Genomic DNA, 19,355 nt, shown 5'->3' on the forward strand with positions numbered 1-19,355 from the left:
TTATCTCTTTTTGTGATGATCTCTCTCTATGTTGGTCTATGTATGGTTGTAATAGTAGTAGTGCCTTGTGGTGGTTTTTCATCTTGGTTCACACGTGGGAGAGATGCATGGTGTCACGGCCATGCTATTTCCTTGGGTCTTCTTAAGTGCTCAACCTGAGCATGTACCATTCCTAATTATAGTTTTGCACCACACCCCCTACTTTGTTGAGTATTTAGGTATCAAAGTCATGATGCTTGGTGTATTTCTCAAATTGAGAGAAGTATGCCGTGTACTCCCTTGAAAAATGGTTGGGTAATACAACTACTCCACTCAAGTAAAATAGTAGCACCACAAATCTAAAAGTTTGATCCACCCCTTTGTTATCATCTTACATGCTTACCTTAAGCAAGTAGGACCCCCTTTTTATGCCACTCACTTATACCCTCATGATATGATGACCTTCATCTCGGCCATGATATTATAGTAGTTCCTACTCATGAAATTTTAGGTTGGGAACCCCTCAAGGTTTACCTTGTTGTAAATGTTTATGAAAACCTTGGGTGTGTTAGCCCAAGTGTATGGTTTAAGAAAAACAAAGGATCTTGATAAGGATGTTTGAGAAAGTGGTGTATGGCTGTTCGTGGAACACCAAGGTATTGTGGGAAAAAGAAATGGTTTCTAAAATAGAGCACTGCGTATAAGTGTTCGCCGTCCCAACTTTTATTCGCGCAACCACATTACCCAAAGTGGGCACGGGCTTAGTCCGTAGTCTGTCGAAATTGGCATAAGCAACCTTCACAACTTTCTAGGGAGGGTCACGACGACCTCCGACGCCGGGTTGCGCTCTGGAGGAGGCAATACACTCGTCTAGACCGATAGCCGGACGACTATCGAGGGTCTTCCGTCGTGGCGCCGGAGATACGCTCAAAAGGAGGTATGCTGCCGGGGTGCCGGGAAGGGGTAAGCCCGCAGGGAAGGACTTGTGCCAAGGGAGATGGGCGAAAGACTATGACTGATTATTCGAGTCTCGCATACTTTCGTATGACGATCCGGGGATGATCCCGGCGGATTTATCAGTTCTTGTGGGGAAAGTGTGCAAACTCTGCAGAGTCAAATCTATTCGAATAGCCGCGTCCGCGGTCATGGACAAGTTGAAATGGCCATACTTAACCGGGGCTTGAGTTTTGTTTTATTAAATGCTTTGCAAAGATGTGTTGTGTTGGTTGTACCGGAAAGGTACGGAAAAAGGGCGTGTGTCGACCATATGGAGATGGTCGTGGAAAAACTAAGACCAAGTGGGGAACTTCTCCTAATGTTTCATGTAGAGGAACTCTTCTTCAATAAAGATATAGAGATGTCATAGAACCTTTCCTCGCATATCCATCAATTGAGATGGAGAAATGCAACTCTTCTTCAATAAAGATATAGAGATGTCATAGAACCTTTCCTCGCATATCCATCAATTGAGATGGAGAAATGCAACTCTTCTTCAATAAAGATATAGAGATGTCATAGAACCTTTCCTCGCATATCCATCAATTGAGATGGAGAAATGCAACTCTTCTTCAATAAAGATATAGAGATGTCATAGAACCTTTCCTCGCATATCCATCAATTGAGATGGAGAAATGCAACTCTTCTTCAATAAAGATATAGAGATGTCATAGAACACCAATAGTGTTCCCTTCACTTGAGAAGCCGGAGCGCTATGTCGACACTTGTTGTTGATGCATGCTATATCCACAAGAGAAATTGTTCTTCCTCTCTTGTCTCTTTTAGATAGCTTATGTTAGCACCCCTTTTGATGGTTTGCGAGTACAATTCCAAATGTACTCACGGCTTTGTCCCTGGCTATTAACTTGGCCGGACTATGAGGAGGACTATGAAGACAATGGAGGATACCGGGACGACTATGCGACCTAGGACGATCTCCAAGTCGACGCTCGTAGGTCTAAGGCATGACTTGGGCCCGACGACATTGACGTGTATCCGCTGCTATGTGTGTGAACTTGCCCGTTGTGGCATTTATGTATGATCGGGTCATGTGATCCCGCTATTGTAAGACTTATTTATTCGGTACTGTAATGGATGATGTAATTCTGGATATTCAGTTCGGTTATGTGCTCACGGTGCACTGATCATGGGATATCGTGAGTTGAATGCATAACAGGGAATTTCGGACAGCTAGTCCGGGGTCCCCACAACTCGGGTGGCCGAAGGGATCGCCACAAGAGAAGGAAAACCCGCAACTATGATGACAACAACCTGGTAGCCGCAGGGTACTCTGATCGGCAGGATGATCGGTATGACGACAGAAGAGACGATCGACAGGACGGTAATCGGAACAACTCCGGGAACCGTGGCAATTATAAACCTCGGCAGCAGAGGTCCCCCGAACTACCTTACGCTGAGCAGATCAACGCTCCCTGTTACCTGCACTCGTATACCGATTCTAAGGATGGAAAAACGAAGTCGAGTCACCTGCTCAGGGACTGTCGGCAGTTCATTGACATGCATAAACTCATCCAGCAGGGAGGCCAGCAACCGCTACCACCACCACCTCCACCTCCACCGCAGCACCAAGTCCAGCAGGCTCAACCTCATCAACCCAACGAGGCGTTTCCACCACCACGGGGGCAGATGAGCATGATCCATAGGACAGGTGTCTCAAGAAGAGAGATGAAGAAGCTCACCCGAGAGATTAACCTAGCAGAAAGCATCATGGCAAACATCCCCGAGTATGTCGAGTGGTCCTCTCAGAACATTACGTTCAGTCGAGCTGATCACCCGATGACCATACCAAAACCGGCACAAATCGGGGGGTTTAAGATGAGCAAAGTTTTCATGGATGGTGGAAGCGGATTAAACCTGATATTCGTCGACACAATCAAAAGTATGGGGATCACCATGAAGATGCTAGAAGAAACAGATACCTGCTTCCATGGGATTCTCCCAACTGCACCGGGCTATTCTCTTGGCAAAGTTTACCTGAACGTCGTCTTTGGCAAAACCGACAATTTCAGGAAGGAGAAGATCGAGTTTGAGGTAGTGAACTGGGAGTCACAGTATCACGCCATACTCGGGAGACCAGCTTATGCCAAGTTCATGGCTGTGCCGCACTATGCATACCTCAAGCTGAAAATGCCTGGGAATAACGGGACGAACATCACAGTCTATGGAAGTTTCTCACGCTCGGACAATTGTGATCGTGACTTTCAAAGGATTGCTGCGAAGTTTGGGCCACAACGAGAAATTGTTGACCCTCTGCCCAAGCTGTCGATACGAGAAATCAAGGAGGAAAAACATGTCAGGGAAACCAAGAAGAAGCCAGCCGACCTTGCTCCTGAAGCTTCGGCAGCAGAAGCCTCGGCAGCAGAAGCTTCGGCAGCAAAAGCTTCGGCAGCAGACGGCATAGAAGGCGCAGGAGACAGCAAGACGCTGGCAATCATTGCCCAGACCCCTGGTGAAGTCAATAACGCCACGGCAACCACTAACGTGGTGAAAAAGCCAGAAGATGAGAAGAACCCCTTCCTTGCTTAAGCAATTTATTAGCATTAATTTTTTTCCCTTTATATAAACAGGGCCTTCCTTTTTCGCCCTCTAGTCTCGTGCTTACCTTATTAATGAGAACCTAAGTTTCGATCCTTTGCTGAGCATTGCAGTACTTCAAAACGTCTAAGCCGCATCACCAGCATGCGGCAGAAGAACGTGCTTCATAAAAAAAAAGCCTCTATGAGCGCTAAAAGACACAAAGCAAACAAGGATGTTAATCCTTCCCTCAGCTATAGATGCCTCTACGAGTGCCGTAAATAACAAGAGTGTGGAAATACATATAAACACAACCTACGTTCGATATTTTACTTATGGAAATATCAATGAACAACGGGATCATCGGCAGAACCACTACACCCGAAAGATTCGGGAGTGACTGTCGCAACATACGTCGGTTGAAAGCAAAGTTGCACATACAACGGGTTTAGCAAGACCTGCAACATGAGCTGATCACTCAAACGTTTGCTGACCAACGAATAGAAAAAAATCTTAAGCGGGCAATTAAGATTTGCTCCTTCAAAAATCGCCAACGGCACCACTACGGTAAAAGTACATATACATGTATCTACCGAATAAAAATTCTTGGCTCATCAATCCTAACACTTGGATAAAGCAGTCAAACTAACCTACTTACAAAAACAACCCTAATCCATGAAATCACCCTTGTGGAGCTTCTCTTTCTTCAGGTACCCTTGAATGCCCTTCAAGCTTGTCGACGATTATATTGGCAGGAAGCAATACCTTCGGATACAAAGTATCGAAGTCACCAACAGCGTTGGCAATAGCAAGAAGATCCGCCGAGGGGTACCGTGCAAGCACAAGGGCAAGCGTCAACCTGGCCCCTGCGAAAACCTGCGCTCGTACCAAGTCTTGAATCTTCTTGGCATTCCCAAACTCAGAAATCAAAGACAGCGGCGTAGGGGGAACTGCGTTTAAAGGGAACATCGTCTTCCAAACCGCCCTCATAGCTTTGTAGCACTTGTCAAAGAAATGGTGGACTTGCTGAACCCGATCCTGAAATTTTGCAACAGCCGAAGCCTTCGAGTGTTCCCACCAGAAAATCTCTTCGGATGGGGACAGCTGGGTTAAAGCATGCACTCGCTCGTGAATCCGCTTGTTCTCTTCCGCACGATTCAAAGCTATGACTGGCAAAGGAATCAATAAAGGATCAGACAAGGCGTTGTCGACAAAAGGACAAAGGAATCAGGAAGCTTACAGTTCAAACTCTCGGTAGCTTTATGCAGCTCAGTAAGAGCGTACCGCTCCACTTCGGCTGCAATCTCGCTCTTCTTATTGACAATAGCAGCTAAAGCATAAGTGATGCACAGGTCCTTTTCCATCTGAGTGATCCGATCCCTCATACGCTGGATCCGATCACCCTCAGGAAGAACACCAGAAGAGTCTTCGACAAATGAGGGCACTGGGAAAACCTGCAGGAAACAACGTTGAAAAGGATGACGGATATAGTCAAGTCGAGCATCCGAAGTAACTCCCATCGGGAGAAGTGCAAGTAGAAATATCATAACAAAGGTGTGCTAGCAACATCGCTAGCACGGAGTTTATTACAAGCATAAGTTTTGCAGCAGAACAATGTTTCACATCAGCTCGAGCATAAGTTTGTTACAAAAATCAAGGGGCTTGGGTCTGGGTCGATAAACTGGGTCCAGCCGATGACTTCCTTGACGAAACTAGCTCAAGGAGCCGACGAGCGCAAATAAGGGCAGACGATTTAAAAGCGCTTAAGTCAACAAATTGCCCGTCTTGCTCTTTTGGCAGCTCCTTAGTCATTTCTTCAATGTCACCCTTAAAGCCGTAACCCATCATAAGCTAGAAGGCAAGGAGGGCACCATAGGTGCGCGAAGTACGCTTGAATACCTCGATAACCTCCTTGGTGTCAACCGCGAAGGCATCAATCAGCTGCCCCAGGGTTTTGTCCTGCTTGATCTTGGGGAAAATCATCAAGTGCATCCGCGCTAGGGCACCTTTTCCCTTTTCAAGAAGTTCCCGCGTAAGCTGGTGGGAGGCAAGAGCCATCGATACACCGTTTGCTGGTGAATTGTTTGGAACTTTGTCCAAGGCAGCGGCAGGAATGTTGGCAGTTTCTGCATGAGAAAAGAAGGAAAAAGATCATTAACAAAAGATCGAATTCATGAAGTATGATAATCAATAGAAAAGTGTGGAAAGGATTACCAAGCAAAGCTAGTGAAGATTGGCGAAGGAGTTCATCCTTTTTGGCTGCTTGAGCTTCGGCAGCCAACCTCGACGCCTCCTCCTCCTTCAACTTTTCCTTCAGCTTACCCAGTTCCTCCTTCAGGGAATCAATTTCGTGGCGGGCCTTGGCAGCTATCTTGACTGCGCCTTCCAGCTTCGAGGAAGAGGATTCGACTTCCTTCTGCAGTCGAACCTTGTCTGCCTCCAGAGAAGTGAACTGGGAAGCGAAGGCCTCCAAAGAGGAAATAACACCTCGAAGATCCTTAAGGGAAAAAGGATGTTTTGCAAAGAATCGTTAGAAAAGGTACATTTCAGGAAATCCACGACGTATTCAAAAAGGACTTACAGAAGGAGGAGTCGTGGTGGCGGCAGGAGCATCTTTTCCCTTGGAAAGGGAAGAAGCAGTCGATGCCTGGGCCGTGGGAGCTGCCTTAGGAACTGAAGCTTCGGAAGCAGCAGCGGCCGGCGGAACAGCATCAGATCTGGCCTTCTTAGATGGAGGCTCGGCGAAACCTTCGTCACTGTAAAAAGGGAATGGTCGACAAAAGTTATGAAAAAACTGCGAAGAATAAAGGGACAAGCTATGGCACCAGGGAAGAAAGTGCTTACATATCGAAGAGATCGTCTTCGTCGGCAAAGCCGCCGGTTGACATCTTCGCAGGCGAAGCCCTGGTCGCCTCTACAGCTGCATAAACAAAGGCATCATGATCATCGTCATCGTTGCGCACTGATCCCTCTGTATCGCAAGCATCGTCGGCTGAAGGAGGAAGGTCGGTGTGAACAGTTTTAGAATCTATCGGATCGTCACGCTCACTCTCTGGGCCTGCGTGCTCGACAGTGGGAAAATCAACAGGAACTGAGGAGCCTCTTCCTTCAGAAGTATCATTTGGTGAATCATGTAAGTTTCCAGAGGCTATGGGGGCATGTCGAAAGGAAGAACAAGTAAGAATAAAAGCAATCATATTAGCCGAGTGAAAATAGCAAGGACATCAAAAGGAAGTTACCTCTGGTGGCGGATGATCAGCGTCGAGAGGACTATAAGAAGATATCAACGGGATCGAGTCTTCCTGGCTAAAGGAAGTAAGGCGACGGACTTCGTCAAGCAACTCCTTTACCGACAGTTCGGCAGCATTAATCCTGGTTTCATCCTTTGGGCCTGAGTACAACCACATCGGGTGCACTCTGGCCATGACTGGTTGGACTCGACGTTTCAAGAACACCACTGCCACCTCTGTGCTGATCATAGTTTGGCCATCGGCCTCTTTGATTCGAAGAAATTTGGCAAATAATTCATCGGCTACTACTTTTTCGTCGGGTGAGAGAATGTTCTTCCACAAATTCTTGGGCTTGGCTTCGAAGACATCGGCAAAGCAAGGAAGTTGAGATTCGGGTGACAGGGAGTCCTTGACGTAAAACCATTTCAGCCTCCACCCTTGCACAGATTCTCGCATTGGGAAATTGAAGTAATTAACCTCCGAACGGGCTACAAACCCCACTCCTCCGGTGACAAAGAATCCATTACTACTGCTGTATCTCTTCACATAGAAGATCTTTTTCCACAGCCCGAAATGAGGTTTGATACCCAGAAACGCCTCGCAAAGGGTGATGAACACAAGCAACGTGGAGGATTGAGTTGGGAGTGAGTTGCCATAATTGGATTTCGTAAGTTCGCAAGAGATGGAGGAGGAATTCATGAGCGGGAAGCGAAAGACCTCGATATAGGAACGATAAGAACATCACGGTAAAGCCAGCAGGGGGATTAGGCCGAGAAATCGCACCTGGAAAGATCACATTCCCCTCGTCGGAGGAGATTAATCCCAGGCTTCGGGATCTTTTTTCGTCACGCTTGGTGACGATTGACGCTACCCAATCTCCGGGCTTGGCCACCGAACTTGGCGGCGCTGGCGGCACCGGAGTTGGGAGAGGAGCGCTCGGGGCGCTCCCCTTCGGAAGATTCGAGGAAGATTTGGCGGCGGCGCCTCCGCTAGTAGAACTGGTGGTGGCGGTAACACCCTTCTTCTTCACCATTGTGAGATCCGGGGGGGAATCGGAAAAGTAGTGGTGGCGGCGCAGCAGCAGCGAAGGGAGGAAGAAGGAGGAGAGCGAGGAGATGCTACGGAAAATGTGGAAGAGGATTAGGGATTTTTTTCGCCCTTTGGAGATTTTAAGAGGGACTTTAGAATTGAGTGGGGCACGTGTCGTTGCCTCCGGTCCATTCAGTAATCTTTTCTATTGAAGGTTGCAGAAATCGAGGAGACGCCTTGGTGACTGTGCGAAAAGGGCCAGACAGAGAAAGAATAGGCCCAGCAGGTTACGTCCTGTCAGTCAGAATCAAGATATCAATAGAGCGTCATCGATGACGTCATGAAAAATGCTAAAAGCATTCGAAGGAAAAATGAAAAGTTATCGGATAAAAGATTTGAGTCTAAGCACAGACTGTGAAGCATCCGCGCTTAGACTTGGGGGCTACTCCCATCGGGAGTGCTGACGCGCACCCGATAAAATGAAGACTCGAAGGAAAAAAAAGGGGGGTTTGAAGGAAGGGCTAATTGTTCGACTCAAGTCTGCACCCGGTTACAAGCACCCGTGCCCAGACTCGGGGGCTACTCCCATCGGGAGCGCTGGACGCGCACCCGATAGAACTTTTTTGCACTTCAGGATCATGCCCGGGGACTTGATTCTGTGTAGGGTAACGTTGTTTTGCCATCGGCAGTTAACCAACAAAAGTTGGGCACGTTACTTATCATCCCTTGCATGTGGAAAATATATCGGATGAATACGGAGACTTACATAAAAACTTCGGCAGAGTAAAATGTTCGAGTGGTTCAACTTGAGTCTACGCACGGATTACAAGCATCCGTACCTAGACTCGGGGGCTACTCCCATCGGGAGCGCTGACGCGCACCCGACAGAAGAAGATGATGCAGATTCAAGAAAAACAAGAACAATCAAGGAGAAGAACCTTGGGAGGAGGCATGCTTTAGTCTCTACCCGAACTACTTTCGGCTAGACACTCGGGAGCTACCGACGTGGGCATTACCCTTCGGGTAACCAATGTTTCCCTACCTTATATTTCCTAGTTGGAGGCCCATGAAGGCACTCGACGGCAAGATGGGCCGCCAAGGGAGATGCGGCGGAAGATTCCTTGAAGTACAAGACACGGAAGGAGCCGAACAAGGAAAGCTTAGAGATAGATCTACTGTAAACCCAGTCGTACTCGATTAGACCTCTTGAGACCTGGCCTCCTATATAAAGGCCAGGAGAGGGGCTGTCGAGGGACACAAGCAATCTTAGCGATCTTAGCCAGCAGAAGCTTAAAGCTAGGTTACCTTAGCGCTTAGCCAAACTTGACGAGATCTCAGCCGAACTATTCGGCACCCCATTGTAACCCATTATCATCATAATCAAGAACAGACAGGCAGGACGTAAGGGTTTTACCTCATCGTGGGCCCCGAACCTGGGTAAATCGCTCTCCCCGCTTGTCTGTGAACCGATGTCTCGTGTCAGCTTGCAGGATTTCACCAACCCTAAGCCCCTATCGGAGGGCATTGCCGAGGAGCACCCTCGACACCGGGACAACATAGAAAACATATAATGGACTCCTCTTTTATGCTTTAAGCATTCAACAACAGATAACATTCTCATAAGATATTTGAGGATTAATGTCCAAGCTGAAACTTCCACCATGATACATGGCTTTGGTTGGCGGCCCAATGTTCTTCTCTAACAATATGCATACTCAAACCATTCAACTCATGGAAAATCTCCCTTACTTCAGACAAGACGAACATGCATAGCAACTCACATGATATTCAACAAAGGTGTAACGAGTTGATGGCGTCCCCAGATAACATGGTTACCGCTCAACAAGCAACTTATAAGAAATAAGATACATAAGCGACATATTCTTTACCACAATAGTTTTTAATCTACTTTCCCATGAGCTATGTATTGCAAAGTCAAGGAATGAAATTTTTAAAGGTAGCACGCAAGTAATTTACTCTGGAATGGCAGAAAAAAATACCACATAGTAGGTAGTTATGGTGGACACAAATGGCATAAGTTTTGGCTCAAGGTTTTGGATGCACGAGAAGCATTCCCTCTCAGTACAAGGCTTTGGCTAGCAAGGTTGTTTGAAGCAAACACAAGTATGATCCGGACATAGCAAAACTTACATAAGAACATATTGCAAGCATTATAAGACTCTACATTGTCTTCCTTGTTGTTCAAACACTTTTACCAGAAAATATCTAGACTTTAGAGAGACCAATCATGCAAGCCAAATTTCAACAAGCTCTACGGTAGTTCTCCATTAATAGGTTTAAACCACATGATGCAAGAGCTTAAACATGATCTACTTGAGAACTCAAAACAATTGCCAAGTATCAAATTATTCAAGAAAATATACCAATTACCACATGAAGCATTTTCTGTTTCCAACCAAATAGCAATAAATGAAGCAGCTTTAAACTTTTGCCATGAACATTAAAAGTAAAACGAAGAACACCAGTGTTCATTATGAAAAAGCGGAGCGTGTCTTTCTCCCATACGAGGAATGCTAGGATCCGAATTTATTCAAACACAAACAAAAATAAAAACACACAGACGCTCCGAGTAAAGCACATAAGATGTGACGGAATAAAAATATAGTTTCACTAGAGGTGACTCGATAAGTTGTTGATGAAGAAGGGATGCCTTGGGCATCCCCAAGCTTAGATGCTTGAGTCTTCTTGAAATATGCAGGGATGAACCACGGGGGCATCCCCAAGTTTAGACTTTTCACTCTTCTTGATCATATTATATCATCCTCCTCTCTTGATCCTTGAAAACTTCCTTCACACCAGACTCAAAACAATCTCATTAGAGGGTTAATGCATAATCAAAAATTCACATGTTCAGAGAGGACACAATCATTCCCAACACTTCTGGACATTACCCAAGGCTACTGAAATTTAATGGAGCAAAGAAATCCACTCAAACACGGTAAAGGAGGCAATGTGAAATAAAAGGCAGAATCTGTCAAAACAGAACAGTCCGTAAATACGAATTTTTTCGAGGCACTTAACATGCTCAGATGAAGAAGCTCAAATTGGATTAAAGTTGCGTACATATCTGAGGATTACTCATGAATTTTTACAGAATTTTTAGATTCTCCTACACAGAGATAAACTCAAATTCGTGACAGCTAAAAATCTGTTTCTGCGCAAAAATCGAAATCTAGTATCAACCTTCTATCAAAGACTTTACTTGGCACAACAATGCAATAAAATAAAGATAAGAAGAGGTTTCTACAGTAGTAACAACTTCCCAGACATAACAAAACAGTAGCAAAATAAAAACATGGGTTATCTCCCAAGAAGTGCTTTCTTTATAGCCATTAAGATGGGCCCAGTAATTTTAATGATGCTCACATAAGGATGAGAGTTGAAGCAAAGAGAGCATCAAAAAGCAAGTATGAAACAAATTTAAGCCTAACCCGCTTCCTATGCATAGGAATCTTGTACACAAATAAATTCATGAAGATCAAAGTGACAAGCATTGGAAGATTAAACACGAGTAACTTCAAAATTTTCATCATGGGAGACAGCAACGGCGATGAAGATGGCGATGGTGTCGATGGAGATGGATTCCGGGGGCAATTCCCCGTCCCGGCGATGTGCCGGAACAGAGACTTTTGTCCCCCGAACTTGGCTTCGCGATGGCGGCGGCTACGTAACTTTTCGTGGAGGAAGACCGATTGTTTTAGGGTTTTCGCGACGGAGGGAATATATAGGCGAAAGGGCGGCGCGAGGGGGTGCCCGAGGGGCCCACCCCATAAGGCAGCGCGCCTGGGGTCCTGGCCGCGCCCCCCTATGGTGTGGCCGCCTCGTGGCCCCTCTCCGTCTCCTCTTCGGTGTTCTGGAAGGCTCCGTGGAAAATAAGACCGTGGGCTTTTGTTTTGTCCAATTCCGAGAATATTTCCTATGTAGGATTTCTGAAACCAAAAACAACAGAAAACAGGAACTGGCGCTTCGACATCTTGTTAATAGGTTAGTGCCGGAAAATGCATCAAAATGATATAAAGTGTATATAAAACATGTGAGTATTGTCATAAAACTAGCATGGAACATAAGAAATTATAGATATGTTTGAGACGTATCAGCCCCACACTGTACAACGGGCTTGGGGTTTGGAAGCTTCTTATCTTGGACCGAGTTGATCCGAAGATTGTACAAGCGAGCAAAAGTATCAATAGTAGGAAAGAGGCCAACGAAAGCCTCCATAAAAGAAACATAAGAAGAGAGGTAAAAGATGGCATTGCCAGGAAGGTGGTGAGGCTGGAGCTCGTAGAAGTCCAGGAACTGGCGGAAGAAGTTCGACGCCGGGAGGCCAAAGCCGCGCTCAAAATGGGCGGCAAAGACCACGACTTCGCCTGGCTCCAGCTCTTCGCTGGGGATCCGGTAGAGCACCTCCTCCGGTATCCTCCTCAACCGGTAGAGCCAGTCAATCTCGGCTTGTTTTACGTTGGAGCCTTTCCAGGCCCCGCGGGTGTAAGCCGCCACGTTCATGCCGGAAGCCTAGCCAGAGGTGCTGGCTTCCTGGCCCCGCCCGGTATCTTCATCCGGGGCGCCGGAACCTTCATCCATCCGGGCGAGTTCTTCCTCAAGCCCGTCGGATTCTTGAGGCACGGATTGCTCCTCCCCCAAGGATATCTCGGGAGATTCGTTGAACCGGGTCTTTCCGGAAAGCTGCCCCTCGGTCTCTTCGGAAGACATTTTTCCTAAGTGCTGAGGCTAACTACAAACCGATTTCCCCGAATCTACCTCTTCACGAAGATCTACGCAAGAGAGAAAAAACGAAAAGAAATAGGGGATAAATACGCTACCGCACCCGAGAAGAACAGTACGAAGGGGAGAGATTCAGATCTGGAAGAGCTGACCTAAGAACAGCGGCGTAAGTCCTGAGGAGCAATGGGGCCAAGGGTCCGCCGGAGTTCGTCAAGAAGGAGGTCGACGGCGGCGAACGAGGAGGCGGAATCGGGCATGGTGGTGCGTCCCTGGGCTGAGGAAGGACGGCGCTGCGCAATCTTGATGGAGAAGATGGCCCGCGCTCTGCAATGCACTCCCACAGAACTTCGCCGGAGAACTTGGGCGAAGCGGTGAACAGCGGCGCAGAGAGCTCAAGCGGCGGAGGGTGCGAGAAGTTGCGAAGTGCGAACTGGGAGCGTGGGGAAGACGATGAACCATCGCGCCCTTATATGGAGAAGAGGTTCCTGGGCCGAAAACCGCCAGGCCCGCACCGTTTTACCTCGTGGGCCGCCACGTGGCGCGGGAATACACGCGCCGCAGGGGCTTGACACACAGAGGGCCACACGGATCCAGTGCGGCACATTAACTGCGCACGGGAGTCGAAGGATTTGACGTCTGACACTGGCGCGCCAGGCATAGTGCGCATGTCTCTGACATGTGCGGAATTCGAGTTATTCTCGACTTTTTCGAGGAGAGCCTTAATGACAAAGAAACCGACAAAAGAAGCCGGAGATATAATATGGAATGGTTTCGGCAAGAGGCCGGATGTGTTTAAAAGGAAACCGAAGGAATTAATCCGGTACGTTTTGAGTAGGAACCTCGCATGGCCCGTCGGATAGAATCCGCCGGGCTATACCAGCTTCGGGGACTAATGTCGGGGGGATGGCCCCCAGTAGGTGATACGTCTCCAACGTATCTATAATTTCTGATGTTCCACGCTAGTTTTATGACAATACCTACATGTTTTGCTCACACTTTATAATGATTTCATGCATTTTCCGGAACTAACCTATTAACAAGATGCCACAGTGCCGCCATCGTTTTCCGTTGTTTTTGTTCCGTAAAGGCTGTTCGGGCAATATTCTCTGAATTCGACGAAACGAAGACCAAATATCTTATTTTTCCCGAAGGTTCCGGAACACCGAAGGAGAGTCGGAGGCGGGCCAGGGGGCCACCACACCACACCCGGGCGCGGGCCCGGCCCGGCCGCGCCACCAGTGGGGAGGGCGCTCCGGTGCCCCTCCCGCGCCGCCTCTTCGCCTATATAAGCCCTTGCGACCTAAAAACGCGAGACGAATTGACGAAACTCCGTAAAGACTCCAGTGGGCGCCGCCGCCATCGCGAAACTCCGTTTCGGGGACGAAGTCTCCGTTCCCGCACGCCGCCGGGACGGGGAAGTGCCCCCGAAGCCATCTCCATCCACGCCACCACCTCCATCATGCTCCGTGAGTAATTCCCCCGGCCGTAGGTTCTAGCAAGGTAGATGGTACGGGATTGGATCGAGATTGGTCTCATGTAATAGCATAAGATTGTTATGGGCATAGTGCCTAGTGTCCGTAGATTGGCTACTATAAGTTTATGATTATTGTGCTGCAACTTGTTATGCTTAATGCTTGTCACTAGGGCCCGAGTGCCATGATCTCAGATCTGAACATGTTATCAATTCATGATGATATTCATTGCTTTATGATCTTACCTGCAAGTTGTATACACGTATTGTTGTCCGGAACCCGAGGCCCCAAAGTGACGAAAATTGGGACAACCAAAGGGGAAGGCGGTGATATGAGGATCACATGTGTTCACGGAGTGTTAATGCTTTGCTCCGGTGCTCTATTAAAAGGAGTACCTTAATTTACCGAGAGATTCCCTAGAGGCCCGGCTGCCACCGGCCGGTAGGACAAAAGATGTTGTGCAAGTTTCTCATTGCGAGCACGTATGACTAAATATGGAACACATGCCTATTGATTGATTAGTACTTGGATATTCCGTTTTAATGCTATTTCATCCTATCAATTGCCCTACCTTGATTTGTTCACCCATGCATTTCTTTCATCCGAGTGCAACGCTCGTGTCGATAGCCGGATCCCCGTGCCTATCTATCATTATCATATACTCGCTCTATATTACTGGAAGTAATCAACTATCTCGTGCCATTGTCTTTGTTATCACTATCGTCGATATTTCACTATTGCTATCGCTCTATAAAACTCGTTACTATCGCATAAACCCTTGCGAGCAAGTGCTTTTCCAGTGTGCAACTGAATTGACAACTCCGCCGTTAAGGCTTACAAATATTCTTTGGCTCCCCTTGTGTCGAATCAATAAATTTGGGTTTTACTTCCCTCGAAGACCGTTGCGATCCCCTATACTTGTGGGTCATCAAGACTATTTTCCGGCGCCGTTGCCGGGAGGCATAGCTCTACTCATAAGTTCACTCCGGGGAGTACACTCTACCTCTCTCTCTCGTTTTATTTTATTTTGTTTTGCTTAGTTTACTTTTGTCTAGTTTATTTGTGCTTAGTTTATTTCTGTCTAGTATTATTTTGCTTAGTTTACTTTTGTCTAGTTTGTTTTTGTCTTGTTTTATTTTTCCTATATACCCGAAAATCCATAAAAATTTGAAAAACCGAAAAATTAAAAACTGTTGCTATGGGAGAACCCACAAACTATTTGGAGCTTATAGTATTATATAATAATTATAGAGAATCAAGAACGGGAAAAGTTATGAGTGCTGTGATAGAAAAATTGAATACAATTGCTAAAATCTTGCTTAAACGCCATGATATAAACTGTTGCTCTAAACAGGATACTAAACATCTTAAATTCCAATGTGGCTTTAGTGAAGAAGTTTTAATTAAGAACTACAATTGGAATAACTATATTCATTTTGGGTTCGAAGAGGTAGAACAATTTGTCTTATTTATGGGAGCCTCTGAGATAGAATCCTTCATGTCTAAAAATTATGAAACTTGTGCTGTTTGTAAGGACCTTAAAGATTATGTCTCTTCTATCCTTAATTTTTGCATAGAAAACTGCAGCGATAATCCTTATATCATTGATTATAAAGAGAGACTCATTAATGTACAAGAATGCACTCACAATTTGCAGGAACCAGTGGAAGAAGAAATTGATGAACCTGAAAGCTCATTGGATGAAAAAGAGGAGGAAATTTATGAACCTGAAAGCTCATTGGATGAAAAAGAAGAGGAGAGTGATGAACAAAAGGAGGAATAATGGATTAGCTACCCATGCCAACCTTCTAATGAGAGTAACTCTTTATCTCTTACACTATTTGATTGTCCTCCATGCTTACCAAAGGAGGATGAATGTTATGTTCCCGTGGATTCTCTTGAAATATTCTCTATGAGTAAAACTTGTGAGAATAATTATGCTACTGTTATCTATGATAATCCATGCTATTTTGATAAATCTTATGATAATGTTTTGTTTGTGCCTGATGTCGAAATGCATGGTACTAAAGAGTTTTGCTTGGCAAATGTTTATGATAAATCTCTAGATGATGGTCCTATGTTACTTGATAATATTAATTGTACTACTAATGAAAATGGGATTGGAGAGGTCTTGACTTTATCTAGGAGTCCCATATCTCTTAAGAATGATCAATCATCTTGTTACATTATTGATAAAAGTGGGTTTGAAAGTTTTAATCCCACTATTTTTGAGCTTGATAAAAAATTATGTATTTGTAGATCATGAAAAGCATGCTGTATGTGATAGTTATATTGTTGAGTTTGTTCATGATGCTACTGGAAATTATTATGAGAAAGGAAAATATGGTTGTAGAAATTTTCATGGTACTAAAACACCTCTCTATATGCTGAAACTTTTGAAGTTACTCTTGTTTTATCTTCCTATGCTTGTCACTTTGTTCTTCATGAACTTATTTGTGTACAAGATTCCTATGCATAGGAAGTGGGTTAGACTTAAATGTGTTTTGAACTTGCTTTTTGATGCTCTCTTTTGCTTCAACTCTTATTCCTTATGTGAGCATCATCAAAATTACTGAGCCCATCTTAATGGCTATAAAGAAAGAACTTCTTGGGAGATAACCCATGTTTTTATTTTGTTACTGTTTTGTTGTGTCTTGGAAGTTGTTACTACTGTAGCAACCTCTTCTTATCTTTATTTTATTGCATTGTTGTGCCAAGTAAAGTCTCTAATAGAAGGTTGATGCTAGATTTGGATTTCTGCGCAGAAACAGATTTCTATCTGTCACGAATTTGAGTAGGTCTCTCTCGTAGGAAACTCAGAAAAATCTGCCAATTTTCATGCGTGTTCCTCGTATATGTACGCAACTTTCATTAGTTTTGAGTTTTCTGATTTGAGTAACTGAAGTACCTCTTAAAAATTCGTCTTTACTCGGGTTGTTCTGTTTTGACAGATTCTGTCTCCGTTTTTTGCATTGTCTCTTGTGGACTTTAAGCAAGGCTTTCTAGACGTGGAGAGCCGTAGCTAATGTTTTATTGAGTTCTTGCAATGTGTCACTACAGGACTAAAGTGGATTAAAGTTTTTTGAGTACTAACCCCTCTAATGAAGTTTATGAGAAGTTTGGTGTGAAGGAAGTTTTCAAGGGTCAAGAGAGGAGGATGATATATGATCAAGAAGAGTGAAAAGTCTAAGCTTGGGGATGCCCCCGTGGTTTATCCCTGCATATTTCAAGAAGACTCAAGCATCTAAGCTTGGGGATGCCCAAGGCATCCCCTTCTCCATCAACAACTTATCAGGTCACCTCTAGTGAAACTATATTTTTATTCGGTCACATCTTATGTGCTTTACTTGGAGCGTATGTGTGTTTTTATTTTTGTTTGTGTTTGAATAAGATCGGATCCTAGCAATCCTTGTGTGGGAGAGAGACACGCTCCGCTTTTTCATATGAACACTGGTGTTCTTCGTTTTACTTTTAAGGTTCATGACAGAAGTTGGAAGCTATTGCACTTATTGTTATTTGGTTGGAAACAGAAAATGCCTCATATTGTCTTGGATAATTTGATACTTGGCAATTGTTTTGAGCTCTCAAGTAGATCATGATTAAAGCTCTTGCACCATGTAGTTTAAACCTATTAGTGGAGAACTACCGTAGAGCTTGTTGAAATTGGTTTGCATGATTGGTATCTCTAAGGTCTAGATATTTTCTAGTAAAAGTGTTTGAGCAACAAGGAAGATAGTGTAGAGTCTTATAATGCTTGCAATATGTTCTTATGTAAGTTTTGTTGTACCGGTTCATACTTGTGTTTGCTTCAAACAACCTTGCTAGCCAAAGCCTTGTACTGAGAGGGAATGCTTCTCGTGCATCCAAAACCTTGAGCCAAAACCTATGCCATGTGTGTCCACCATACCTACCTACTATGTGGTATTTTTCTCGCCATTCCAAGTAAATACTTCATGTGCTACCTTTAAACAATTCAAAACTTTATTACTCCTTATTTGTGTCAATGTTTTATAGCTCATGAGGAAATATGTGGTGTTTTATCTTTCAATCTTGTTGGGCAGCTTTCACCAATGGACTAGTGGCTTCATCCGCTTATCCAATAATTTTGCAAAAAGAGTTGGCAACAGGGTTCCCAGCCCCAATTAATTAACTTTCATTAATAATTCTCGTCACATGTTTTGCCCTGATTCATCAGTAAACAACTTAATTTTGCAAATAGACACTCCTTCATGGTATGTGAATGTTGGAAGGCACCCGAGGATTCGGTTAGCCATGGCTTGTGTAAGCAAAAGGTTGGGAGGAGTGTCAACCATAAATAAAACTAAAGTACATGTGTAAACAAAAGAGAAGAGGGATGATCTACCTTGCCGGTAGAGATAACGTCCTTCATGGGAGCCGCTCTTTGAAAGTCTCGTTTGATGAGGGGGTTAGAGTGCCCACTACCATTCGTTGACAACAACAAACACCTCTCAAAACTTTACTTTTATGCTCTCTATATGATTTCAAAACTTAAAAAGCTCTAGCACATGATTTAATCCCCGCTTCCCTCTCGTGAAGGGCCTTTCTTTTACTTTATGTTGAATCAGCTTTACCTACTTCCTTCCATCTTAGAAGCAAACACTTGTGTCAACTGTGCATTGATTCTTACATACTTGCTTATTTGCATTCATCATATTACTTTGTGTTGACAATTATCCATGAGATATGTATGTGTTATCACCAGATTTTAACCAAGTCCGGAGATGGGTCGTGATCGAAGAAGGGCTTAGAGGACATGCATATGAAATGTCTCTGAATCGGCCTTGTGCGAGAATTTGGGCTAGATTGCCCGTGTATCTGTATATTATGGTAGATTTAGAATTAAGGGATAAAGTTTAGTCGTACGCAGCTAGGTTTATTCCTAAGATAGAAAGTCCACGGACTATAAATATGTACCTAGGGTTATTGAGAAAGGAGGACGATCACGTTCACAACAAACCAATCTAGGCGCATCGCCACCCCTTGTTTCGAGGGTTTCTCCCGGTAAGCAACATGCTGCCTAGATCGCATCTTGCGATCTAGGCAGATATCGCTTATTCGTTGTTGGTGTTGCTCGTGCTGAAGCCTTTTTGATGGCGAGCAACACCCTTATCGTAGATGTTTTGGGGCTGACGTCGATACTTTCATTATATGCTTGTTTAGCTATGTTACCCCTCAATATCCAGCTGCCCTTACACCTATCTTAGGTGTAAGGGCAGCATCTTGCTTATTCTTTGTTTAGTAGATCCGATCCGTTATAGTTGTTCCTTGTTCTTCAAGGATTGGTTTGATATCCGCATGGTTAGGCCTTACAAACGGGTTGAACGATCCGGCAGCGCGTAAGGTATGGTTT

This window comes from Lolium rigidum, chromosome 1 (genome assembly GCF_022539505.1).
Source record: "Lolium rigidum isolate FL_2022 chromosome 1, APGP_CSIRO_Lrig_0.1, whole genome shotgun sequence".
Classification (NCBI taxonomy): Eukaryota; Viridiplantae; Streptophyta; class Magnoliopsida; order Poales; family Poaceae; genus Lolium; species Lolium rigidum.